General features: G+C 36.8%; 1 long non-coding RNA gene across 1 annotated transcript; it reads right to left on the minus strand.

Annotated features, from left to right (window-relative positions):
• Positions 1 to 3331: 3331 nt before the first annotated feature.
• Positions 3332 to 16797, minus strand: LOC120593808 (uncharacterized). Its single transcript, XR_005650452.1, has 3 exons — positions 16787 to 16797; positions 7975 to 7979; positions 3332 to 4008 (listed from the first exon to the last, which is right to left on the minus strand). It is a non-coding gene; the product is annotated as an uncharacterized LOC120593808 (long non-coding RNA).
• Between the last annotated feature and the right edge of the window lie 10984 nt (positions 16798 to 27781).

Here is a 27781-nt window from a genome sequence, read left to right on the forward strand (position 1 = left end):
TCAACTGTGACCTTAAAAAAAAAAAAAAAATGGGGTGGGGGAGGATGTTTTTCTTTTCTCCTTTACGAGAGATCTGTCTATATAAAACCCTCCACTCCTTCTAACAGACTTTAATATACATCCAAACTTGGAAAAAAATTAAGACCACACTATTTTGCCTCATGCACTACAAAACGTGTTGCATTTGCTGTAATACCTTCTGTTCTCTTTTAATGTTTGAATCCTTAATTCTCCTTCCTCATGATCTGCCCCAGGACTTTCAGGGATGTTTCAGGGTAAACTGGACTGAAGAATATGCTCGGAATGCTCGGCAGGTCCCCACATCCATGTGAAAGGACTCCATCAGACCTGCGATGAGGCAGTGTGAGGTAATGAGAGCAGAGTACTGGATCATGGCCAGGCTAGGAATAATGACGAAGCTATAATTACCCTACTGTAGGACTTTGGCTGGAAGTGACTATTTTAAACCCCAAAAACATCTCAACAGCATCTTGGAGTTACTTTGGGAAAGCCCCTTTTTGCCATTGTTGTCTTTTTTTCATGCAATAGGATGTCAGTGTCGGGGATACTTCCTACCAGAAAACCATCAAGGGATCTGTGTAGCACTTGGAGAAGCTCAAAAGAGTGCCATGGTGTACAAGCCTTTTTTTCAGCCTCTGGCTGAAAACGTTATCATTTTTTTCTTTCAGAAGCAAATATTTTCATTCTAGGGTTTATAGGATCAGCATAATTAAGATGGTTTGTGGTCATACCCGCTCCAATCACAGAGTATCAAATCTTTGCAATATATCTTTACACAGTCCACATATCTAATTCTTGTACTTATTAGATGCTCTGAGATATCTGTGGTGGAAAATAAAATGTGCATTGATATGGAGCTAAAGACCTCTTGATAGCTACTTCACTTTAGATTATCCAGCCTCTTAAAGACTCTCAGGGCCTTTGTTTCCTTATCTGTTACTTCCACTGTAAGCTTCCTTCCTCCCCTCCTAGGAGTTTTAGAAATGTAAATGGGGAAAAAAGTACAAGGATAGCAACAACAATCCCACTGGGTAGTATGCGCTCAAGGAATGTGAGGTCCTATCATTAGAGCATCTCTTGAGGTTCTCCAACTTGTAAAAAAAAGAAAATATGAGGAAAAAAAGTAGAATGGGAAGTGAAACATAGACCATTGGTTGAGCATAGTCTTTGGAATTAGACTACCTGGGTTCAAATATGAGCTTTGCTATACCCTAGGGTATGATCGTGGGCAGTTTACCTACCTCATCTTTCACTGCTCCGGTTTCCCCAACTATAATACAGCACAAGGACTCACCACAGTAGACGTCTATAGGATTAAATGAGACAATTCATACAAATCCAGCACAAAGTCTAGTATGTACTACCCACCAGTAAAGGATAGTTGCTTCAATTAGTATCATAATAATTATTTTTAATCTATTATTATTGGAGACCAATCTTTTTTCATGCCTTGGAATATGGGATGTCAACCATGAAGAAGGTACTTGGAGGCCATTAGAAAGAACACAAGGCACTGGGTAACAATTAGGGTGGCTGCAGGAGGGCACAATGTTCCGCACCTGTACACCTACATGTACTTGGTGTCATAACACCCTGATGGGTCCCAATCCACTGGGGGAAGACTGACAAAAGAATTTTGTTACAAATTTCAGTAAAGGTATCAATGCATATGAAGGCTTCTATTAAAAATAATAAATTGATCTGGAAACAAAGTTATCTAGACCAATCATACTTTTTTTTTTAACTTGTATTTTAAACCATTTTTTGAGCATAAGACAAAGAGATGGATTTGAAGCTAGCCACACCTAAAATTTCCCAAAACCATGTGCACTATCTGTGTTTAAGTATCTGCTTTTTATTTGATACTCATCAGCTGTTTCTATAGTACTTCATTTGATACAAGGAGGGAAGGTAATCTTATTATCCCCACTTTATAGATGAGAATATCAAAGCTCACTGAGGTTAAGTAACATGCTTAGCATCATCTGGTGTGTAATATTTGGAAAATTGAACCCAACCCTGCAAAAAACAGGAGTCTCAAGTTTTATCTATGCTGAAGCCCATTCTTTTGGTATGTCCTGACTGGCAGGGCATAGTGTAAAGAGACAGGATTTGCAGAGAGCAGATTTTACGTTTATGCATGGTTTCCTTCCTGTCCCAGGAAAATTGTAGAGATGCTGGGAAGGTCTGAGCAGTGAGTAGATAGATAAGAAGTCAGTTCCTTAGAATGACAATTAGAAAGCAGTTCAACAGGCAGAAATGTAAAGTACACCCAATGATGACATAGCAGTCAGAAGCCCTTCAAAGTGTACAGGGATTTTCACTTTCCAAAGGGCTTTCCACACATCCTGTCATTGGTCCGTTTAAACTATTCTGTAGAGGCAGAATCAACATAAACACCACTGGAAGCAAAAGCTATAGACAGACTGGCTAGAAAGAAAAGAATTTGAAAATCCTAGCATACAGATGTCAAGTACGAATGAATCTCCAACCTAGGGCTTTACATGTATAATAAATACAGATTGGTTTATTGAGCAGTATAGTTACATTTCCTCAATTCTATTTTTTAAGAAAAAATGATTTTAAGGGACTCCGATCATCCATAAATTGTATGCCTGTAACACACTTTATGAAGTCACCCAGAGGAAACGCTTTATTTCAAGAAGTCACTGGGTTGCTCATGGACTAGTAAGCAAATCTTGCTGTGTGCTGGGAATATCCAAAGAGATATTAGCAATAGCCTAAGAAAACTCAAGCTGAGCTGGGCCTGGGGAATTATAATATATCCCAAACTCATATAGCAGTAATGTTTTAAAAACATCCACTTTTAAAATAACATTGCTACCTAAACAGACATTTGTTCAACACCAGTTACTCTGTCCATTAGCATAGATAGTGTGGAGTTGGCAGGATCAGCCAGGGATGATGTAAACTGGAGGCAGAAACAGAGCTAGTGAGGTGGGCTTATGTGTATGTCCAGTCCTTTTCAGCATATTCACTAAAGAGACAAGAGTAGTCCCAGAAAAGGAACTGAGCTATGCAAGAACTGCTGTATTCGTTCATTAGTCATGGCTGGATTGTGCATGGTGGTGAGAGGCAAGAGAGAGCAAAGAGGTCCTTAAGGCATACTAAGGAAAGCTCGGGTTTTGTCCTCTAAGTGCTGGACAGTCAATGAAGAGATTCCGGAACGGAAGTAGCAGGATCAATATTTGTTTTTAAAAGACGGCCGTGGCAGCAGTGTGGCAGTCAAAGAGAGAAGTCTGTCTTAGTGCAGTGTTTGATGACTGTGATCCCAGCACCTCTGGCACCTCTGGCACCTCTGGCAGCCACAAAGAGCTTTTAGACCCGGGGACTTCTTCCACCGAACGCAGATCAGGGATAACTATGCCCAGCATTTGGATAGGCCCTTTTACTTCTAAAACTTTCTCAGTTCACCAAACAACAATCTGGGGAGGTGGGCCAAGTGGAATTATCCCCATTCACACATGGAGAAGCATCTCTAAGTAACTACAGAACCACAGAACAACTTCCAGTTAGAGTAATTGCATTCTGGCTCTGCCCCATTTAAGACTGACATTTGATTTGTGTGGCTAGAAAATGAAGCATGTATAAAACTCTGGGGGTGGGGGTGGGGACCTCAGTGCCTTTAAGTAGAAATCAATGCTATATAATAGTTTTTAAAATACTAGTTTCAAAAACAAAAGAATGAGTAACTAGCACAAAGACACAGCATACCTGAAAGCCAGAAGGCGGCTAGCTAATGAACTGTTTTGCAAAATTAAAAAACATTTGATGGAAAGTATTATAATTTCATGCATCTAATATGCATAGCATCTAAATGTGTTTGGATATAGAATTTAAGCTTGCTTAATCGTGCACATTACAACCCTTATCAAACTGTGCTTGGATTTAGCTTAAAAACAATTCCAAAGTGACTATTATAATGCATATGCTCTGAATTACAAGAGAATGTCCTTCATTTTCAGCCTGGAGGCCATAGGGCCAGAAGAGAGATCAGCCCAGTGGGGCTCTTTTTGCATTTCCTTCGAAGCATACATGTATACTCACGATTTTAGGAGGATAATCAAATATTGTTAATGAACAGTATAATTAACATCTTGAACTTCAGGTTTCAACAGGAAAAGGAAAAAAAAAAAAGATTGGATCAGGTTTGTAACATGGCTTTGCATAGTCAAGAGAAATTCCCAGTGAAAAAACTCAGAAAGGCTTTTAAACATCTAAGCAGCTTTCAGAGTAGAAGAGCATGATCTTTATATTAGACTCAATCACTTTTTTTCCCTAAACCTCAGTTACTTCATTGTGAAATGGCCCACGAGACCCTAAACCAACTCTGGTCTCTGGCTGGATCTCCAACCATATCTCTCACCATTCTTTCCCTCACTCAACCTCTGCCACAAGGGCTGCCTGTGGTATCTTGGACATGCCAAGCATATTCCTGCCTCAGGGCCTTTGCACTTGTTATCCTCTCTGCCTAGAAGGAGCTATCCACAGATATTTACAGGCTTACTCTCTCATTATTTTTCAAGCCTCTACTCAAATGGTCCTTCTTCAGGCTTCCTAAACAGCATCCCTCCACCTCTTTACTCTATATGATCTTTCCTATTTTTCTTCAAAGCATTTATCTCTACCCGACATTATTTGTTTTCCTATTTATTGTGCTCACCCCTCACTAAAATGTAAGATCTCTGAGCACCAAAACTTTGTTCTCTTTCTATTTCCCCACACTTCAAAGACAGTCATCAAATAAGTGGACACTTGATAAATATTTGTAGAAAGGAAGGAGGGAGAGAGGAAAGGAAGGAAATATCAATGCTCCATTTTTCTTCACTTAAAATTCCAAATTGGCACCATGGTTTTAAGTTATTTCCATTGACTGGTTTACACTGGGCAATTGATTAAAATAAGAAATAAAAATTATCTCCTTTTTTTAATAATTTTTAATTGTGATAGAACATAACATAAAACTTACCATCTTCACCATTTTTAAATGACTGGGGCAACTTCAAAAGGAATACCCGAGCCCAGCCTTCCTACAACTGTACTGCTTCTAAATCAATGAAAAACTGCCCCAGTCCAAAAAACTGTGCTACATTCTTAAATATTTACATTAACCACATTAATGCTTTTAAGGTAGAAGAAAAATGAGATATAATATGCTTATGCTAAAAGCAAGATAGCTACAGCATTTACGAAAAATATAGTAATTTCTAATACACAATAAGTAGTGTGCTCTAGTAATGGAACATATGTTTAAAGCAATATAACTGACTTCTTTCCATCTTGTCAGTATATAGAACATTAAATGGAAACCTCCTTTGGTGATTATGTCAAACATCTGCATTTGAAACTCTTTATGAACATGAGACTTGGTCAAATGGCTCTTGTGACTCCACTGTGCTAGGCCAAGAGATTTATCCTTAATTAGCAGATAGGGAAACTGAGCCTCAGAAAAGTTATCACTTGCTCAAGGTCAACAGAGAGAGTAGTAAAGCTCGTACTCATGTCGAGGTCTTCTAACAGCAAGCTCTGAATCTTTCTGTTATACCAGGCTGCAAAATGACATTTCTAAATATAACAGGCTTGTTTTGTTTTGTTTTCATTTCTTTTAATTATCTATTTTGCTATTCAAAGTTATTCTATACTGAAATTTCTTCCTTCAAGACTTGTATGAAAGGGTAGGTTCCTGTTGCCTTTTTTTTTTTTCTTGAGCACTGCCCGTGAATTTTTCTACACTAGCTTCCTAGAAGTGAAAACACCTTTCCTTACAAAGTATCCCTACATGCCACCTGGTAGCTCAGACCTCACTTTAGGAAATTCAGCTTTATTTAATGGGGTGCTAGGAAGCAAGCTTGGGATGCATCCAGCATTGTAATACAGAGTTTCTGACCAGATGGTATTCACTTATTCCTAAACTTATCCTTCTATTATTGTGAGACTGCTTTTTTCGATTACTATAGCAATAACTAAAGAGGTAAAGTCATGTTTTTGATCCACGTAGAGGTCAATTCCTTTTATTCAAGCCCTGAGATGTTATTGCTATGATTGGCCCTATACCATGGGCAGCCCCATTCTAAGTTACAAAGTGGAACTGAGTGGATGGATCAATATAAATCCATTATCAGGAAGCTAAGCAGCAAGCAATCAAATCTCCATTTCTTCAGCCAAAGCCACTGTGAAATTTCTAAAATATATTTGAGTACACATTAGGTGTGCAACACAATGTAGGATATATGGAATGGTTAAAAAGCGAGATTTAGTCTTAATTCTATGTTAGTTTACTATTAATAATGAGTCCCTACAATATTCCTGGCACTGTGCTGGGTGCTATGGATACAATAACAAAGCAGACATTGTCTATGGAGCTCATAAACTAGAAAATCTGATAAATCTATTCCTATAGTAATAAATTAATATCATCTGGTGAGTAGTTATTATAAATAAAAGACTGTGGTAGCTACAAGGATGAGATACCAGTCCTGTTCTTAGGAGCTCACACATAAAATTTAAAAACTATAGGTCAATTCTCAAAAAACAATGTATATACAAATATTTTATATGTACACAAATATTTTATATATGAAGTATTTAAAATAATTGATTGACAGTCTCTGAAGCAAATGGAGAAATGCTCAATAATGTTAGCTACTGCCATTATTAAGCACATCTCTTCAGGTATCTCTTAGGTATTCTTTGTAGAAAGGAAGGATATATCTCCACAGCATTTCGGGGTGTCAGATGTCTCAGAGGCAGCTTTCATAGTCATATACTGAGCAGGGTGTACTCTTTAGGGGAGAAAAATAGAAGGATGTTTCATAATGTAGTTTTTAAAGGTTATTAGTTATAAGCTAACTGGGAGAATCTAGGTCACGAGAAATTGGGTTACTGTAAACTTTTCCCTCAAAAAAGTTTTCACCTTTCCCACAATAAAGTTTTCCTTAGAAAAAGCTAACTCAACCTTTAGACATAAGGTTAGCCTAGAACAGGAACTGGCAGCCTTATTGCTCTGAGGTTAGCATAAGCATGAAATCGATCAGCTCAATGGTTCCTTATCTCTCCCATCCAATCTCCACCTTCACCCATGATACTATTCTAAGGTCAATTTTATATGTACGTCAGTTTGAAAAATACTATAACTCTATCAATACAGGGCAAAATCCTTTGAATTGTGTTTCTACTTCTATAACCAAACTTGAAATTATTCCTCAAGAGTCCCTAGGCCAGACCGCCCTGTGAACAAGAACTTGTGCTCACTAGATGGTTATTTGCTTTCAAAAAGGCTAATAGGCCCAGATAGGGATCCAACTTGGATAATATCTTGGCCTTACTAGTACTATACTTGTTATCAACTGACCTAACTAGTCTGACATGAAGGAAGAATGAAATCCCAAACAAGTCCCTGAATTATTTTCTTTGGCTCCGTAATAGAACTGTCTGCAGGAAATATTTTTATTATTTGGATCCTTTTTTATCCTCAGTGAATTTTCCTCTGGGATATTTTTCTTCCACTTATAATGGCTCCTTGGGCAAAGGATTGGTAAGGAGGTAACGTGCCTTACTGAGACTTAAGTATAATCACTCCATTTCATTGTGATGATCTAATAGGCACAAAATTACAAATGTCATAGAAAAGTGAAACACAGCCATTTGAAAATCTAAAGGAAGAGCATAACACAGTGAAATTACAACTTCACTTTGTAACTACATCTTTACAGTGTGAAAAATATCCATTACTCTATATGTGACAAATAGATATTTACAAGACACTATTTTTTTTACACACTCTCTATATCTAAGAGTTTTAACCCTTTTCCTGTTTAGAAAAAAAAAAAAACAGCTTACTGCCAGTTTAACATCACACGTAGGAATGCTATGTTTCCCAGGATTTGACATTTTCAGTGATTGAGAATTACTATGTTTTGTAAATGGAAATACCACTACTAAAAACAGATTGCTAATAATAGAATGACGTCATTTGTTTTCAAAGCCTATCAACATGCTAGAGTAATGCGGAAATAATAATTAAAGCGAGATATTTCATGGCAAACTTTGAGGGTAAGGTTAGGACTGTAATCCACGAGTTATCTTGGGATAAATGCTGCTGCAGTAAGCGCTGCAGGCGATTATTCTCGGGGCAAATGGGAAATGGGTTAAATGCCTTCAGATGGTAGAATTTTGGCATGAAATGAAGGCCATGAACAGCAAGCATGCAACTCGAAATATGCTGAGAAGAATCGGAGCAACGTGTTTTAACATTTGACACTGCCATCTAAGACTTGTCTTCTGTCTTGACCAAAGAATATACTCAACCTGTAGCTAGTCCAAGTTAGTGAAATGTATCATAAAACTCTCACTCAGCAATAGGGCTTTCAAAAACCCTAATCAATTTTAAATAAAATCAAGATTGAATTTTCAGATATGTATCTCATCATTTCACATTTTATTTAGGAATTAGAACACCAAGGATTGGCTTAAAATGAAATCAACCTAAATATTTTAATTGAACACTTCATTCTTCAAATTTTAGCCACTTTGTATTTTAAACATGGTAACGTTTCATTAAGGGTTGGAAGTCACATGTTCAAGGCAAATAATGAAAACCCTGGGACATAGAAATGGGGTCGTTTGTGCTCACTTCAGCAGCTTATATACTAAAATTGGAACGATACAGAAATAGGGTCATTTAAACTACTTCCCCTAACCATTTTTTTTTTGTGAGAAGACGAATAAAAATTGAATTTTAAATAATTTAATAGAGTAAAATAATAATTTGCCATTACAGAGCACTTCTAATACCTGGTGCTATTGTGCTAAGCATGCTGCAGGCATATCTCATTTAATTAGTACAATACTGTGAATTTGAAAACCACTATGAAGTGAGGAGAACAATTTATTGAGCTACTAAGTTTAAATGGCATCATGTGAAAGGAACACCCAAACTTCTCAAACACCATTAAAAAAAATTATTTATTTTATTTGACACCCCCTAGTGTGAAGAATGGGGAAAGCAATTCCCAACCAAAGCTACTTTTAGATCACTCATTCATCATTCATGCATTCCACAAATATGCATGGATTCCCTATTACGTGAAAGACGCTGTGATGGATGCTGGTACTGAGTAAGGAGTAAAACAGACCTGCTCCTGCCTTCAAGAAAATTATAGTTTAGTATGAGATAAACAAGAAAAATAATATTAAAAATGTGCAATTACAAACTGTGATAAAGGCGCAGATGAAAACAACCTGTGCTGGCAGTAATTGGCCCCTACGAGGATGAGTATTAAGTCAGCTACAGAGCTCTCCAGGGAAGGAATAGCATGTGTGAAGGTGCTGACGTGCACAGATGCTTGATATGTTTGGGAAGAATTCCACTGTGGCTGGAGCATAGGGAGAAGCACAAGATTAGGTTGAAAAGAGGACCAGGACACAGTTGGGAGTATTTGTTCTAACTCTGAAGGAAAGCAGGTAAAGGGTTTAGGATAGAATATGAACTACTAAGAGTCATATGTTGTAAAGACCTCTGCTCTGTGGAGAAAGGTTTTAATGGGAGTGAGGGAGGGCATTATCCTTACTGGGGAAAGATCAATAAAGAGGCTTTGTAGGAGCTAAAGTAGGAGATGATAGTAATTTGGGCTGGGTCAGTGGTTCTGAATTGGGGGAGATTTTTGCTCTCCAGGGGACATTTGGCAATGTCTGCAAACATTTTTGGTTGTCACTAACGGGGAGGGGGAGCGGATCTCACTGGCATCCTACTGGGTAGAGGACAGGAGTACTGCTAACAATCCTACAGCTCCCCCACCCACCCACCCCGCCCGTATCAAAGAATTATCTGGCCCCAAATGTCAAAAGTTCAGGGGTTGAAAACCCTAGGCTAGAAGTTTAGCAATAGTGATGGAGATAAATAGATCAATTAAAAAAATTTTAAACTATGGAATGAATGGGACCTAATGATGGATGAATATAAAGTGTTGAGAGAAAGGGAGGAATCAGATATAACTCCCAGATTTCTGGATTGAAAAATTTGGGGTGACATTCGTTAAGTTGAAGGAAACTGTAGGAAGAGACAGATTCAACAAAGAAGAAATAACACATCTTTGAATCTGTTAAGTTTGAGGTGCCTAGGAGATAGCCAAGAGATGTTAAGTAAGAAGTTGACCTTCTGGGTCTACAGCCCAATCATAATCATAATAGAATTGAATTTATTGAGCTGTTATAACGTGCTAGGCATCATTCTAAGGTTTATGTACATATTTTATTAATCCTATTGACAGTAAAGATCAACATTCATTCTTTAAATCTCCTTGATGTATACTTGTTTCCAAATTATGAGCAAAGGATATCATTCCAGCCTTCAAAATTTTCCTCCACCATAGGAAACACATTACTGAAAACTAACAGTAATTATTATGCCTTCCCCGATAAAACTGAATGTAACATTACGATAAAACATCCCAACCGCCACGCCATCAAAGATATTCAAAATTATATTTATCATTTTTCAAAAAGCTTTCATCATCTTTATTTTAGAAAATACCCTAAAATACCTTTTATTGTCTCCAGTTTGGATAAAATACAAAATTTTACCCCAAAGAGGACACTATTTAGAAAATATAAGCATGATCTCTGGAAAATTCCAAGAGAGCTTTCTGCCATTTAATATTCTTTCAAAGCCACCTGGCCCTCCATTTTCCTGGCCAAATAATACAATGTCTTCAAAATATATTTCCAACATTAGCAGATGCAGTTAACTACAGTCAGGAAGCCTTAAGGAATCAAACCACCCCGTTCTAAGTTACATGATACGTTAAGTCACTCTGTGATACTCATGATGGATGTCTGGGAGCAGTTTTGCTTATTTAGTCTGAAAGAAAGAATCTTAAATATCAAGGCTATGAAAGCTCATATTGTTACAGTGAGCCCTACTGCAGTTGTAAGGTTCAGCTCAACCTCAGTAAAAATGGGACTCCAGTTAGGAATTTGTTAACAAGGCCAATTCTTGGTAGGGTATATATTTGTAACTTGGCCCAGGCCTAAAGTATCAGGGCAATTCATACTAAAGTAGAAAATAAAGTGCTTTGTTCAGTTGAGAAGGAGCTACTTAGCTCAGAATCTAGGAATACAAGTGATTTGTGATCCCCTCATGTCTTGGGACAGTCTTTCAGGGGTTTTTCTCCAATTTCTTATATCTCCACTCCACCAAGAACCTGATAGAATTGTATCAGGCGAGAAACAGTGCTGATAAGCCTGAATTCTTTCTGTCATTATTGAAGGTACTCATTCATCTGCAGGGAAAAAATAAGATTTCAAATTGCACACTATTGCAAACTATTTTATGTTTTGGGGTTCTAGGTCACCAGGTACCATCAGAAAAAGTCTAGAATTTCTAAATACTGCACTTGACTAGACCATATTGAAAATCCCTTTCTTAGCATCAACAGTGTTTCCTGCACCTCATTACACAACTTCCTTAGCTGTTCTAAAAGTGGCTTCGGGATTTTTTTTCCCCCCTAGGGAAGGAGGAGGGTCAGGAAGCTGAGTAGCAAGATAAAAAAGCACAGTTCTGGGAGTGTTCAGCCACATGTGCTGAACAATTTCATAGCACCTAGATATTCTCCCCCAATGTCTTGTATCAACATGCAAGGGCTGCCTGATCAGAGAAACAACTCTTATCTTAAGAGTTACGAAAATAGTATTTTACGTAAAGACTATATATGGTGTCTATAGAATGATTTTTAATTGAAACTTCAAGGTAGTGTGCTTTTCTAACTTGCAGCATGTTCTTTACTTTTCCACTCATCTTTCTGGAAAAGAACATCCTTTGGCAGGGATAGAGGTATCTGTGATATTTGAAATTCCACAGAAATGTATAACTGATAAATTCTTAATAAATAATATGTAAGTCTACTATTGAGGAATATAAAATACCTAATTCACTAAAGAGATTAAATTCTTCTAATTTTAAGACCTACATTCCCTCTCCTCCTACCCAAATTTTTAAATTGTGTCAACTCTCAGTTTTGTGCCTCTGGTAGTTACAATTGAATATCATTAGCTACCCGTGGGACCCCTGTATCCTATATATGGTTGGAAACTAGTCTGACATATATAAAGAGAATTACCTTGATTGAGCTCATAGTCTGGACCATGCACTATGCCAGGTATAAACACCTGATGGTTAGCTCATTTAATTATTAATGTATAATGAACTCGTATACATTTTCACACTGGTGGCAGACAATTTTCTTTAATTATAAAATCAATTCATAGGCAAAAATGAAAATATGTGGGGGGAAGGGTGCAGTCATACTCCTATTCCCCAAAAGTAATCACTATTCAGTACTTTTCCTCATAGTCATTTCTCTATGGTTAGGCTTTAAAGAAAAAAAAAAAACCTAATTGTAATGATTCTACATATATAATTATAATATATGTACTCTATATATAATTATACATAATTGCAGTAATAATATACATACAATAATTTAAAATTATTTTTCAGTTAACACTAAAAATATTTCTTGATGTAATGTGGTGACATTCTTTTTAAACAGTTCATTTTAGTCTACGGCTGTATCATATACATTTTAATTTAGGCATTTTAAACAATTTACAAAAGTCAGGGAAAAAACCTTACACTGTCATTTTAAGTTAAAAAGAAGAAATCCAAGTTAGGCCATGCAAAGAAATCAAAACCTTTTTTAAAATATTAATAGTCTTTTATTTAAAAATTATCCTATAGGCCATGCATGACTCAGAATTTTATTAAGCATATTAAAATGCATTCAAATTAATAAATGTGACTGAAATACAATCTCATGTTCCTCACTCCCAATAACTCTATTGAAACCTAAATTTCCTGAGTTCTATACATACTTTTAAAAGACAGCTAAAAATATATAGCAATGAGATCAGGAAAGCAAGCACTGTTTCTCTCCTCAGACAAGGAGTTATGCCCCACTGGCAACATCCTTTGGCAGAAATCGTCATTTGGCTTAGTATATTAGTTTCCTAGGGCTGCTATAACAAAATACAACAGATTGGGTGGCTTAAACAACAGAAATTTATTGTCTCAGTTCTGGAGGCAAGAAGTCCAAGATCCAGGTATTGTCCGGGTTGATTTCTTCTGAGATATCTCGCCTTTGCTTGCTGATGGCTGCCTTCTTGCTTGTCCTCTTCTGGTCTTTCCTCTGGGCATGTATGTGTGAGTCCAAATTTTCCTTCTTATGAGGACATCAGTCATATCGGATTAGGGGCTACACATAGGACTTCATTTTACTTGAATTACCTCTTTAAAGGCCCTATCTCAAACTACAGTCACATTCTAAGGTGATGCGGGTTAGGACTTCAACATGTGAATTTGAGGAGGACACAACCCATAACACTTAGCAAGATTAGCAATGACGAAAATCTCTTTTTTCTTTCCTGCTACGATGTCTGATTAACAAAGAATTTTACTTTTAAAAAAAGAAAAGAAAAAAGAAAGAGAAACAGATGTACCTCCTCTTTAACACTCTCCCATCCTACACCACTACCGAGAAAAAAAATTTTTCGAACTTTTTTTTTTTCATTTGAAGTCGCAAAACACATATCTGCATTGGGCATGTTTTCAAATCTTGGGCAAGATCTCAGAATAGCAAGAGGCACAACTTTTGCACTAAATTCCTTTAAGAAATAGCCACAGACTTGCTGCCATTTCAAAAGAAAAAGAAACAAAAAGAAAATGCTAAGAAAAATACTGCTGCTGACATACCCTTGAGGCTATACTTTAAAAGGCAGTCAGCCTCCTGGTACTTGATGCAACAGAACCACTGTTCTTCGACAGTCTCCTAACTGCCTGTCCCAAATGGGTCTCAGACCAAAAATAAACACTATTTCTTCTCAGGACATGATCATAGAATTTCCTACCAAATCCAAATACCTAAAAATCTTCCCTGAAATGTATCTTAAATAAAATATAAAAAATGAAACACTTAACTTTGTAAAGATTTTGTTAAACATCAGCCACCTAAACGTAATTGTAAGAAAGAAGTAACTTTTAAGAAGAAACAGTCCAGGGAAGGCTCTTTGAATAAATGGCCACTGGCTCTTTTGTTCTTTTATTTTTGCAGGAGACACGGTAAAGGATTTTGTATCCCTTTCCATATCTTTTTGTGAAATCTAATCCTGTTTTGCTAGAGGTTGCCTTCCCTGTTCAGTCTGCCATGCCGGTCGGGGCTAAAAGTTGCATTTTAACCCAGCACAGGGCTTTCTTGAGTTTATTAACACAGAACTGCTGAGGAAAGTCAGTCCCTCGGTGACTGCCCTGGCTCCCAGATGGAATATCCACTTTCTCTATGATATGTTATCATAAATATAATACCAAAAGATTATTATATTTTGGACTAGGTGACTGATTCTGAATTTCCTCACTCTACTGAAATGAAAACATAAGACCACTCAATACTGTAATGGGAATACATCTGGAAAGCCTACTTTTCTTTTCTTGTAGATGATGAGAGCAAGGGTTGAAATGGAAGACTCTTGAATCTTTTCATGTTTTTGTGACCTTGGGCAGGCAAATGAAGACCAGGTTCACCTGCATTAATCAGGGAGGGCCTCCTCTTTGGTTAGGAGCCTGCCGACTATAAATTAATCCACGTAACAAAGAAGAGGACACTGTACTTCTTAAAACTGCTAATCTGTGAAAATGGAAAAAGAGGAACCCCACTGACCAGACCAAATGTGGTCATTTCAAGCTGAGTAACCTTCTCCTCTATGGCCAAAAGCAACCCCAAGGTGTCCACTTTACGAGATAATACGGTCACAAGTGGAAACACTTGAGAGTGGATATACTCAGGAAAATGTCTAGAAAAACCACTCATGAACTACTGATAGCCAGTACACTTAGCGCAACAGCAATTTAAGTCATTTATAATGTAACTATTAAAGGTCTGTGTCCCCTTCTATATAGTAATTTCTATAAGGTCAGAGATTGATTGATTGATTAAATGAATGAAGAATCGAATGAAAGAATGAATAAAAGCACCATAGAAAAAGAAGAGGATTTGGATTTAGAAGTCTTACAAATGAATCTTAAGAAGTTTAATTCTGTAATCAGAATGGATGATGTTTTTTAAATGTCTGTGTTCCCTTTACCATGCTAAGTATTTCGATTTTCACATTTCTCCTCTGAAATAAATAGCTAATATTTTCTTAAAAAGTTGTCTGAGTTCCTAACTCTTGGGTAACCAACTGTCCCAGTTTGCCTGGGACTAACAAGTTTCGCAGGATATGGGACTTATGGAGCTAAAAACAGGAAAGTTCTGAGAAAACTGGGATGACTTGGTCATGCTGCACTGAACTAGTTGATTTTCATTCATTTTTATCTCATCTAATCCTTACCAAAGCACTATTAGATAAGTAAATACTTTTATTATCCTATTTTACAGAAGAGGCTATAGGGGCTCAAGTATGTTAAGCAACAAAAATCTCGGACTTATTCAGGAGCCCAAGGCTTAGTTGTCATGAAGCTACACTTCCTCTTATCAGAAAAATGGGAAACATAGTAACCCCGCCTCATGGGTCTCACCTGGTTATTGAGATGATGAAAATTAATTCACGCATAGCATTTTACTCTTTGCAAAGCCCTTTCTCATTTAACCTACAATAAAAGGAGGCCATTAAAAGTATGTTACAGTTAACCCAGTCTGACCTTTCATTAGAAACTTTGTGGCCCATTACTCTGGGCTCTGGTCAACCATTTTCTCACTTCTGTTTTTAGAGTAGACAGACAGAAAACAGGAGAGGAAGAGAGAAATAAATTAATTTTTGTGACCAAGTTATTTCCTCAAAATGCACTTTTTAAGCATTATTATAACAAAACATTTCTTTTTCTAAAGTCTGTGCTAAGATTGAAAAAACTTTAACTGAAAAATAAGTGAATGCTTTAAAGTGGTGAAGTTGTAAATTACTTATCAGGTCTAAGGATTCATGGCTGGTTGCATCCTTTTTACTTATCTCTGAGAGTTTCCTGGTCCTTCACCTGGCATTGCCCATACTGATTTATACTTTTTTATTTTAGCAAAATCTCAAAGTTATAGGCAACAGGAAATTTAATAAGCTCAGTGAGACAAACACATTCAACAAACATAATGAAACTTTTCCCAGTAGTAGGTCAAGCAAGCTTATATAGCTTAACTGAAAATAAATGCCTTATAAAGGAAGCATACACCTACATACAAACCTCTTGAATAAAATGCAGAAAACTGATTTTCAATCACACTTGATGATGTATTGTATTTGTAATATGTGATATTTTTTGGTGCCTCTTTGGCTCCCCAGTGCCTTTGAAACTGGGCATAAACACCTTATTTGACAGTCAGGGCTTTCTACAACACATTTCCAGCTTAATTTTTCTCTCTTCCTCAATCTTCTTGTCAAACAGGACTTTTCTATACTGTCTTGTCTCCATGCCTTTATTCAGGCCATAGCTTCCACCTAGAACTCTCGCCCCAGTCTCATCTCCACTTGTGAAACTTGTAATGCATATCTGTTGCTCTTGACTAACCAGCATCCATTTCTCTTCTTTTTCAATTTAAAACACCCTTTTTTTTATTTTGACAAACCATTCCTGCCTGAGCCCAGTCCTGTTCAATCTCAGTTCGATGGGGTGGAGCCTGTCTTTGACTCCGGAAGCGGCATATGATCCAGAACTAGCAAAACAGAACCCCATTTTTATGTTTTGCCAAATTTATCAGGAGTGAGATACTCTCTTTTTGCTGAAGCGGGTAACAAGGGGAGCCTAGAAAAGCTGGTGTTCATCCTTACCTCCACGAGGAAGAAGCCTGTCTGAAAACAAAGCTAGTGCAAGGTAAAACAGCCAAGATATAGAGAGACAGCTCTTATGGCATCATTTAGATATCTTGGATTCAACTGTGCCTAAGCAGATTCCCTTGGATTTGTTCACTTAGCTAAACTAACACGCTTCTCTATTTTTGCTTAAACTAGTTTGAGTTAGGCTTCTGTCACTAAAAAACAAAACCCCAAATATTTTGATTATATAAAACCCTACCCGTAATTATGGGTTCCTTTCTAAGGTCACCAAATTCCTAAAGCTTTCCTGTCCTCAAAAGCCTTACTACTATCAAAATAATTTTTAAAAATTTAAGATCACCCCGAAATAGCTTTCACACCTATTTTTGTTCAAAAGTCAGAAAAAATTGAATCAGGAAAGGCAGTAAAGACATAAACGTGGATAAGAAAGGCATAAATATGTTTGTTTCTACATCATTAGCAACGTTGATTACTGTGATTTATAATGTGTATAAAAATCTTATCGAATAGCAAGGTGGGAATTTGAAAATTAGGTGCCTATAAAGGACTATTTATTCTTCAGAGAAAGAACAGTGAGAAAACATGGGCTTTTCGAACAGATACCTGCATTTGATCTGGACTTCCCTGTTATATGATTCAGGGATGAAGTCCTTAATACTTGTGATCCTCCATTTCTTACTATCTAAAATGACACAAATAACTATCACCAAAGGATTATTGTTGAGGATGGAGTAAGAAGAGAGATTTTGTGTATTAGTTAGTATACAAGACTAGCTGCTATCACAGAGATCCACATCAGTGTTCAAACAAGAAAATTTTTTATTTCTCTCCCATGTAATAAACAAGGCACAAGGAGTCTGGGCTGGTATTGTGGCTCCACAGCATCGTGGACCCAAGTTCTTTTTATATTGTGACTCCGCCTTCCCGAATGTGTTGTTTTCATCTTTATTTGTCCAAAATAGCTAGGCATTTAATCAAATGAAGTAATACCAAAGTAGAAGCTGTTCATTCCAGTGTTAGTGGAAGAACACAATTATAAATTGTCTCAACAGTCTACAGTAGTAGACCATAAGCCAATTTTTCCATTTCTGAGACCAGCTTTGAAATCCTCAGGTTTTGGTCCTAGATACCATGACATTGCCCCAGTGCCTGAGCCAGTACTGACCAAATTAGAGAGAGGCTGGGTTCCTGGGAAACGGGTCTCAGTCAGATATTAGTGTGCAGGAGGTATCAATACTTGTGGGAAAGTAAAGTAAACAAGAGTAGGCAGAGAAAAAAGTGAACTGTGATGCAGTCATAACAAGGTTTTAGCCAATTCCACAAGGAGCTCTAGAGCTGGAATGACCCTTCAGAGTTATCCTGCGTCACCTATCATTAGACATAAGCTGCCCTTGGAAAGGAGACATGACTTTGGGTGAATAGGCTATCTTCAGGCAAAGACAAGTCCTGGGGAGGAATTCACTGAGAGTCTGCAGCAGCCAACATTGCTAGCATCTGGGAGAAGGAGGACCTCAGTCCTGAAGAGGGGTTCTGGGCTGTGTAGTTCAGCATTCCCTTCAGGAGCCAACACTGATCCATGCTCAGCTAGCAGGATACAGTTGTATAAAAGTTTAAAATGGGAGACAAAGAAACCAGAAATGGAGAGGCAAGTTTAATGCAGTGTTTAAGGCAAAGTCCACAAACTCATGTGATCCTCAGAGCCACCTGATTCCTACCCTCCTTAATGCCTGGTTGTTGGTTCATTGAATTTAATTTGTTTCTGTTACCAAGAGAACCTTAAATAATTTGCCAATAATCCATGAATTATTATGAATACGACAGAATAGCAGGCATCAGAATGCTAACAATGTCATTCTGATAATAATGTCAAACACAAAAATACATCGAGGTATAATTTCAAATGAAATTGGCAAAACAGAAAATAATATTTCTTGTAAACACTAATAAGTAAAAGTAATATATGCATCCAAGGACATTATCAAAAAGTGAAAGACAGCCTACAGAATGGGAGAAAATATTCATAGGTCACATATCTGATGAGTCTAGTGTCTAGAATATACTAAGAACTTATACAACTCAACCACAAAATGATAACCTAATTTAAAAAACTGGAAAAGGACCTCAATAGACATTTCTCCAATGAAGATATACAAATGGCCAACAAACACAGGAAGAGATGCTCAACATCCTTAGTCAGGAGGGAAATGCATATTGAAACCACAATGGTTCCACTTCACATCCACTAGGATTGCTATTTTTATTTTTTAAATTAATTCATTTTTTGTGGTGACATTGGTTAAAGAAATCCAATAAGTTTCAGCTGTACACTTTAACAGCAAGGCATATATATGTTTACACTGTGTGTTCACCTAGGATTGCTATTTTAAAAAAACTAAAAATAACAAGAGTTGACAGGATATGGAGAAATCGGAACCCCTGGATATTTCTGGTGGACATTTAAAATGGTTCAGCCATTGTGGAAAACAATTTGACAGTTCCTTAAAACGTTAAACTTAGAATCGAAATATGATCCACTCCTAGGTATACACACAAAAGAACTGAAATCAGAGACTTAAACAGATGTACATGACTGTTCATAGTACCACTATTCACTATAGCCAAAAGGTGGAAACAGCCCATATATCCATCACAGATGAATGGATAAACAAATTGTGGTGTATCCATAAAATAAATATTGTTTGGCCATAAAAAAGAATGAAATACTGATACATGTTATAATGTAGATGAACCTCAAAAGCACTATGATACGTGAAAAAAGCCAGACACAAAAGGCCACATATTGTATGATTTCATTTCCATGAAATGTCCACAATAGGTAAAGTCCACTGAGACAGAATGCACACTGGTGGTTGCCAGGGACTGAGGGGAGAGGAGAATGAGCAACTTGCTTAATGTGTACGGGTCTTCCTTTTGGGATGATGAAAATATTTTGGAACTCGAAAGCGGTGATGGTTGCATAAGATTATGAATGCACTAAATGTCACTCACTGAACCGTTAACTTTAAAATAATTTATATTATGTTGTATGAATCTCACCTCGATTTTTAAAAGGGTAGTAAAAAATAGAAGATATTGGGTAATTTGTTTAGAAGTAGTTTTTAAAAGCACTATATCACCATGTCATATATATAAGATTCTTTTTGCTTGGGGTAAACATTTACTTACTACCTAAAGGAATTAAAATAATTTAGTATGAGAGAAATAATTTTCAGTGTATAGGTGATCAACATGCTCCATATGGAGACAGTATCTCATAATGACAGATCCCTTGACAATATCGCTGGCTATAAAGGGCAAACTGGCAACCTGCTCTCGTCCTTACAGCAGTCTCAGTTCTGTCATTTCAGTAACCTCAACTTACTACAGAGTTGCACTGTACGCAGTTGATTTTTTTGAACCACACTTAAAGTTGTTTTGATAGGGTTTATTTGTAGCACCATTAAAAAAAAGTCTCATTCTTTTATTATAAATGTTATAGTATAAAACATGTATAATACAGTTCCTTCTGAAAGCCATGTAAAATGGAAATAGGAGATAAAAATATCCATTACTCTATCACCTAGAATAACAGTATTCAGTTTTGCTTTTATATACACATGTGCACGCCCACACATCTATATAGGTGAACTTTTGGCAACAAATATCACGGTGCTATATGTTTTTCACTTAATAATGTTATAATGTTCTCTGTCATTACATATTCTTCTAAAATAGCATTTTTAATGTATAGCTGTACCATAACTTATTATCTGATCCTCTGTTTCAACACCTATTTTTTTTCCCCAATATTCTGCTATCTGGTCTTTATAGCCATTACAGCCATTCCTTCATACACAGTTAAATTCTTAAAAATAAATTTCTAGGACTAGAAATATAAAATCAAAAGGGAAATTTGGAAGTTTTTTATATGTTTTGACAAATTGCCTGTTAGTTTACCCCAAATATTCATTCTAACAACAGTTTTTAAGATTGCGACAACTGTTCCACGTCCTTGGCAAGTGGGGGCTTTCCCTAATAACCATTGCCGAACATATTTTTACATGTCTTTAAATTTTATTTTTTGATTAGACAATACATAATATGGCTTAAATATCAAACAAACCAAAGGGTGTATGGGGGAAAGTCTCTCTCCTGCCATGTACATCCCTCTCTGGGGGCAACCAATATTGGTTTCTTGTGTATCCTTCCAGAAATAATTTATGCATTCAGAAATAGTAGTAGCAGTCTAAACACACTGTCTGTACCTTGCACTTAGCTATACATCTTGAACGTAGTCTCTTCATTCTTTTTAAGGTCACATACTTTTCTACTGTTGAATGTTATAAAGTTAATGTCCCCTTTCAGTGGGTCTTAGGCTTCCTTTAACCTTCTGCTGTTACAGACAATGTTTCTGTGAATTACCTTGCAAATCTATTACTTTGTATGTGCATGTGCGTGTATAAGTTAAATTTCTGGGTTACCAGGTTAAAGAATTTTTTAAATGTTTTTATTAATATTATCTTATATAAAAGAAAAAGGAAGGGAGAGAGAGCAAAGAAAAATAAAAAATTTAGTGAATCTGGTGGTTATTAAATGGTGGGAAATGTCACATATTTTTCCCAGATTGCACATCTCTGAAGTTTCTGGGTTTTCTTTCACTAGTCTCCCTCGTCTGTTTAAGGGGTTAGAAATTTCAAAAGAGTAAGGGCAGGAAAAAGAATGGGTGCTAAAAACCCAATAGCAGAGCTGCTTCCTATCCTACAACAGCTGTTTTACCATCAACTGAATTCCAATAAGGAAGAGCAAATATCTTAGAACAGGGAGAGCTAAGCCCTAGAGTGGATGTTACACATTGTCTCTTCAGAAATACAAAAGAACATGTTTAGGGGTGGAAAATAATTTTCCAGAGATGAGATCATCTACAACAAAAGGATTAAAACTTCAAAACCTCAGCTGATGTGACTTTTTTTAACAGTGAATTTTTATGGCAAAAGTTGATTTCATTTATTTTATATAAACATTAAAAACTAACATTCAAACAGCAAAGAGCACAAGTCATAACTGTATATCTTAATGAATTTTCGCAAAGTGAATACATCGCTGTAACCACCACCAAGATCAAGCAATAGAACAAGATCAACATCCCAGAAACTCCCACTGTGCCTTTCAAAATCACTAATCCCCAAAGTACTGATTTTCAATCACCATTAATTAGTCTATTTTTAACATTATATAAATGGAAAATGTAGGATGTACTTTTCTATGTCGGGCTTCTTTCACTCAACATTATATAGAATTCACCCAATGATTTTATTTTTATCTTTCTTTTTTGTGGCCTCATTCATGCCACAAATATTTACTGAGCATCTACTACAAGCTAAGCATTATGCTAGCACCTGGGGACACAATGGTAACGAATCAGACAAGGCCCTTGCTCTGCTAGAACTTGTGTAGGAAAATTGTTTTCTGACTCTGAAAATGGAAATCTGAGGATTTAAAAGTCACTGCTTTCCAGGGAGACAACTAAGGTTTGTCCATACAGGTGGCTCCAAGGTATCCACTTATTTAGACAGTCACAGGGATGGTCAGGCCAAAGTATGCTTCAGTGGCTTTCTACATCTTTGCCTACAGAATCTCCCAGCTTTGATCACCTGCTCTATAAGAGACAGAATATAAATCTAGGTTGCGTTTTCAAAGTTGCATTCCAGCACAGCTGCTTGATTGAATAACTGTAACATGTCTGCCAGGCAAGATGCTGGGGGAAGGAAGTTGTCAGTATCTTTGAAACGCTATTTCAAACACACTTGTTTTGCAGGAAAATTCATATAAGAGTAATGACCAAGCAGTGGTTTTTTTCTTTGAAGTTATAGTTCCTGCCCTTTTCTCAATTTAGGAAATGGTCAGTGACGTTCGTCATTAATCCCCAAATCAGGAGGGGATATGGAGCGTATTATTTCAAGACCCTATACAAAGTCAAAAGTTCTAGTGCATGCATACATGAACTTTAAATTTGATAATAATTATTGACATCATATATGACTTATAAAAATGTAAATTAGTATAACATGGAGGTAATTAACTATGTGCATTTATCAAAAGCCTTATAAAATCTACGAGCATTACAAATAAATCTAAAGTGCCTTTTACACGTCATCCTCAAACTTGTCCTCTCTTGCTTTTCTCTAGGTATGGAGTGCATCCTTCTAGACCACATTTTATATCTTTCTGTACAAAAACATGTATGTGTGAGTTGTTTTTCATATAAATGATGTACACATCATGCTACGACTTGCTTTTGTCCCTTCAAAGATATTTTTTGAGAACTTGCCAGTTGATCTCTACCTAGTTCACCTCTTTGGACTGCTGTACAGTGTTCTACCATATAAATGTACCATTTTCTATAATGTAGCCATTTTTCTGCTAAACACGCACAGTCTCCAGTTTTTCATTATTACAAACAATGCTGCCATGAACACCCTCGATGTGGGCTCTTGTTCACGTGAGTATTTCTCTGAGGGCACATATCAAGAAGTGGATAGATTATGCCATTGCTTCTGTAAGAGAGCATCTCAGCCCTTAACACCAGGAAAGCTCCTTGAAGGCTGTATAGGTCTTTTTATACCTGTGTCACCAGAACCCAGCACAGAGCCTTCCAGCTAAGAGTTGCCTTTCATGACACTAGTGGAGGTCCTGGTTTTCCTTTTGTCTCTTCATTTCTCAGTCTCTTGGTTGGTTTCTCTTGGCCTAGTGGTCACTCAAAAGGTTGATATCCTCACGTCTTTGGTCTTAGCCTACTTTTGTTACTCCAGAGTCTCTTCCCCGTGGTCAAAAGCTCTCATCCCTAGTTGCACATTGGAAACAACTGAGGAGCTTTAAAATTTACCGAGTGCCCAGGCCTATTTCCCAAAGGTTCTTACTTAATTGGTCTGCAGTGGGGTGGGCTACAAATATTTTTTTTCATGGCTTTCCATGTGATACTAATGTGAGGCTAGAATGGAGAGTGATTGCCATGAGCTAGAGGTTCTCCAAGTGGGGTCCCCGATGAGCAGTATCAGCATCCCCTGGGATTTATTAGATGTGAATATTCTTGGGCTCGACCTCAGAACTACTGAATCAGAAACTGGAGAGTGGAGTCCTACGATATATGTCTTAGCAAGACCTCCAGATGATTCTGAAAATGGGTGATTTCATGACTTTCCTTGACTTTGTAACCATGTAACCACATAGACGACCTCCTTTTTCTCATCTCCAACCTAGACTCCGCTCGTGGACACCTCACTGACATTCCACCAGGGTGCCCCTCCGGCATCTCTAATGCACCCACCCCACTTCTGCCTCGCCAAACTATTTTTTCCTCAGCCTCTCCATCCCAGTGAATGGCACCACATCCTCCAAGACGCTCGAGGCAAAAATGTAAATTTTATTCTTAAAATCTTTTAAAATAGGTAATACATCATGTACCTGAAAACTCAGAAGTTATAAAAAGGTAAACAATGAAAGTCTTCCTCCCACACTTACCGGTTGTTATGGACTCAATGTGTCCATGCCCACAAATGTATTACCTTGTAACCCTAAGCCCCACTTTGACTATATTTGGAGACAGGGCCTTTAAAGAGGCAATTAAGGTTAAATTAGATAAATGTGGGGCTCTAATCCAATCCGACTGGTGTCCTTATCAGAAGAGGAGGAAACACCAGGAGTGTCTGCACACAGAGAAAATGCCATGTGAGGAAACAGCAAGAAGGCAGCCATCTGCAAGCCAAGGAGAGAAGCTACAGAGAAACCTACACCACAGGCACCTTGACCTTGGACTTTCTGCCTCTAAAACTGTGAGAAAATAAAATTCTATTGTTTATGCTACCCCATCTGTAATATTTTGTCGTGGCAACCTATGTTGGTTAATTTTATGTGTCAACTTGACTGAGCCACAGAGTTCCCAGATATTTGATTAAATATTATATTGGGTGTGTCTGTGAGGATGTTTTTATATGAGATTAACATTTAAATTGGTAGACAGAGTAAAGCAGATTGTCCTCCATAAGGTCAGCAGGCCTCATCCAGTCAGCTGAAGCCCAGAATAGAATAAAAAAGCTGACCCTCTCCCCAGCAAGAGAGAATTCTTCCTACATGATGGCCTTCAAACTGGAACATTGGCTTTTTTCTGCCTTCAGCCTTGAAGTGAAACATAGGTTCTTCCTGGGTCTTGAGCCTACCAGCCTCCAGACAAAACTAAACCACTGGCTCTCCTGTTCTTAGAACTAAACCATCAGCTCTCCTGGGTCTCCAACCTGTTGACTCATTTCGCAGATCTTGAGACTTGCCACTCTTCATAATCACATAAGTCAATTCTTCATAATCCTTTTTGTGTGTATACATATACAACACACACATACACATACAAAAGCACCATTAATTTTACAGAATGCTTTGTGTTTTATGCATGTGTCTTAATTTATTTAATCAGTCTCCTATAGTTTGTATTTTCAGTTTGTGGGGGTTTTTTGCCATTAGAAATCATACTGCAATCAATAAAGAACCTTGTGCATGTCACTTTCCACATAGCAAAAATATCTGATGTATAAAATACAGAATGTTAGGTCAAAGGGTATAAGATTTTGCAGTTTTGACAAATGTCAAATTACCTTCTTAGGGGTTGTGCCACTGTACACATCCAACAATATGAGTTTTCCAAGGCCTTAGTAATTGACTATAGTCATCAGGATTTTGCCTACATGATAGCTGAAAAATTAGTATTGGTATAGTTTTAATTTGAATATTTCTTATTATGAGTAAAACCAAGTATCTTTTCATAAGTTTGTATTTACATTTGTATTTCCTTTCTTGTGAGCTGTTAACTGATATCTTTTGCAGATTTTTCTTTTGGATTGAAGAAAAGATCTCCATGTGTTACGAGCTGAAAATACTTTTTCTCAGTTTCTCATCTGACTTTTGCTTTTGATTGTGGTGTTTCTTGTTATGTAGAACTTATTTTGTTTTGTAATGAAGTTAAATATTTCAACTTTTTCTTTTGTACAACTTGCAGATTTTGAGTCAGAATTAGGAGACCTTCCTTATGCCAAAGATAAAATTATTCCCTCCTCCAACCTTCTAGATCTGTTCTGGTTTATTTTACATTCAACTCTTGATCCAATTGATATGGATCAAGTATGAATTTAAGGTAAAGTATGAGGTAGAGATTCAACTTTATTAGTAGTAGTAGTATTTTTAAACCATATGGCTACCATGTCATTTTAGCACCATTATTAAATGGTTCATATTTGCCCAGTTTCAGAAGCCGTATCTATCAGAAATTAATCCTCAAAGTTAGAACTATTTCTAGATTTTCTAGTCTCTTCCACTCGGTTTTCTGTTTGCTCATAGTCTAGTGTCACCTACTTATTTATTGAGGCTTTATATTCTAATTTAGTATCTGGTATTAATACTAGAGTCTCCACATCACTCTTGATTTTCAAAGTTTTCCAAACTGTTTTTCTTTGTTTTATTTTGTTTTGTTTTTTCTCCCTCAAAAAAAAAAATTTGGCTCAATTTGTCTCATTCAAACAAAACAAAAATAACAGAAATAAATTACAAGTATTTGTATTGGGATTGCAATAATTTTGTAAACTATCATAGGGAAAATGGGCACCTTTGTGATAGTAAGTCATCCTAAGACTATGATATCTTTCTATCTACTCACATCTCCTCTGAAATCTTCATTAGTGTTTTAAAATATCATTCATATTGGCAGTGCACACTTCTTGTGACTTCTATTCAGTGATTTTGTTACTAGTTTAGGAGTTTTATTCCTTTATATTCTCCATCCAGTGGTTATTTGTATATATAAAAGAACAATTTCTGCATAGTCATTTTGGGACTCATTCTTGATGCACCCTCCCCCCCATCTCCACTATGACATCCTTCGCCATTGATTCTATTTTTAAAAATACTTTGCATGTGTCCAAATCTTGCCACTTCCACTAACTCCACTCTAGCTCAAGCCACCTTGATCCTCATTTGAACAACGCAATGACCTCCTTGACTCCATCCTGCACACAGCAGCCAGAGAGATCTTTTCAAAATAAAAAGGATGTCTTATAATCCTCTTACCTGAAATATTTCCATGGCTTTCCTTGCAGTCAGAATAAAATCCAAACTTCTCCCCGGCAAGGCCCTATATCATCACCTAGCTCCTGGCTGGTTCCCAGCTCCACTCTAAATTACCTCCTCCTCATTCACAGAACTCTAGGCCAAAGGCTTCTTTGGGATCTGAAACACTTCTACTTCTTTCTTATCTCAGATCTTGCCCTGCTCTCCTCTCTGCCAGGAATATTTTTCTTCCCATTCTTTAAGGAGCTGACTCCTTATTCTCTAAATTTCAGTTTACTTATCAATTCTCAAAGAAGCCTCCCCTGTTCACTTCATCTAAATTATCTTCCTTTTAATCTCCTCTATGATACTTAGAACAATGTTTAATTATATACTTGTTCACAGATTTAATTATTTTGTATTTCTCTTCCCCACTAGACTGTGAACTCCTCTGCCACCTGCAAAGTACATGACACATAGTAGGTGTTCAGTAAACATTTACCTAATGAATGAATAAATGTCTTCTCTATTAATATAGTCAGGGAATAGGTATGCTTATATTTTTTTCCCTGATACTCTGTTGTTCTCATTTTAAATCAATTGCTTATATTTCTAAATCACAAGCACCCCCTCAAACTCTCCTCAATAGCCTAATTTAGCTATCATAAATCTCTTCCTAGTGTTTATTCACATATATATTATATATGTGATACACTTATATATGATTATTTTCAAATGATAATTGAATGCTATAGGAAAAGCTAAGTTATACATAATTCATGAGAAAAAAAAATCCCCTAAGGGTGGTAATACCATCTTATTTATATGTTGCCTCTACTTAAAA

Source organism: Pteropus medius, unplaced genomic scaffold, assembly GCF_902729225.1.
Source record: "Pteropus medius unplaced genomic scaffold, Ma_sr-lr_union100, whole genome shotgun sequence".
NCBI classification, from domain to species: domain Eukaryota; kingdom Metazoa; phylum Chordata; class Mammalia; order Chiroptera; family Pteropodidae; genus Pteropus; species Pteropus medius.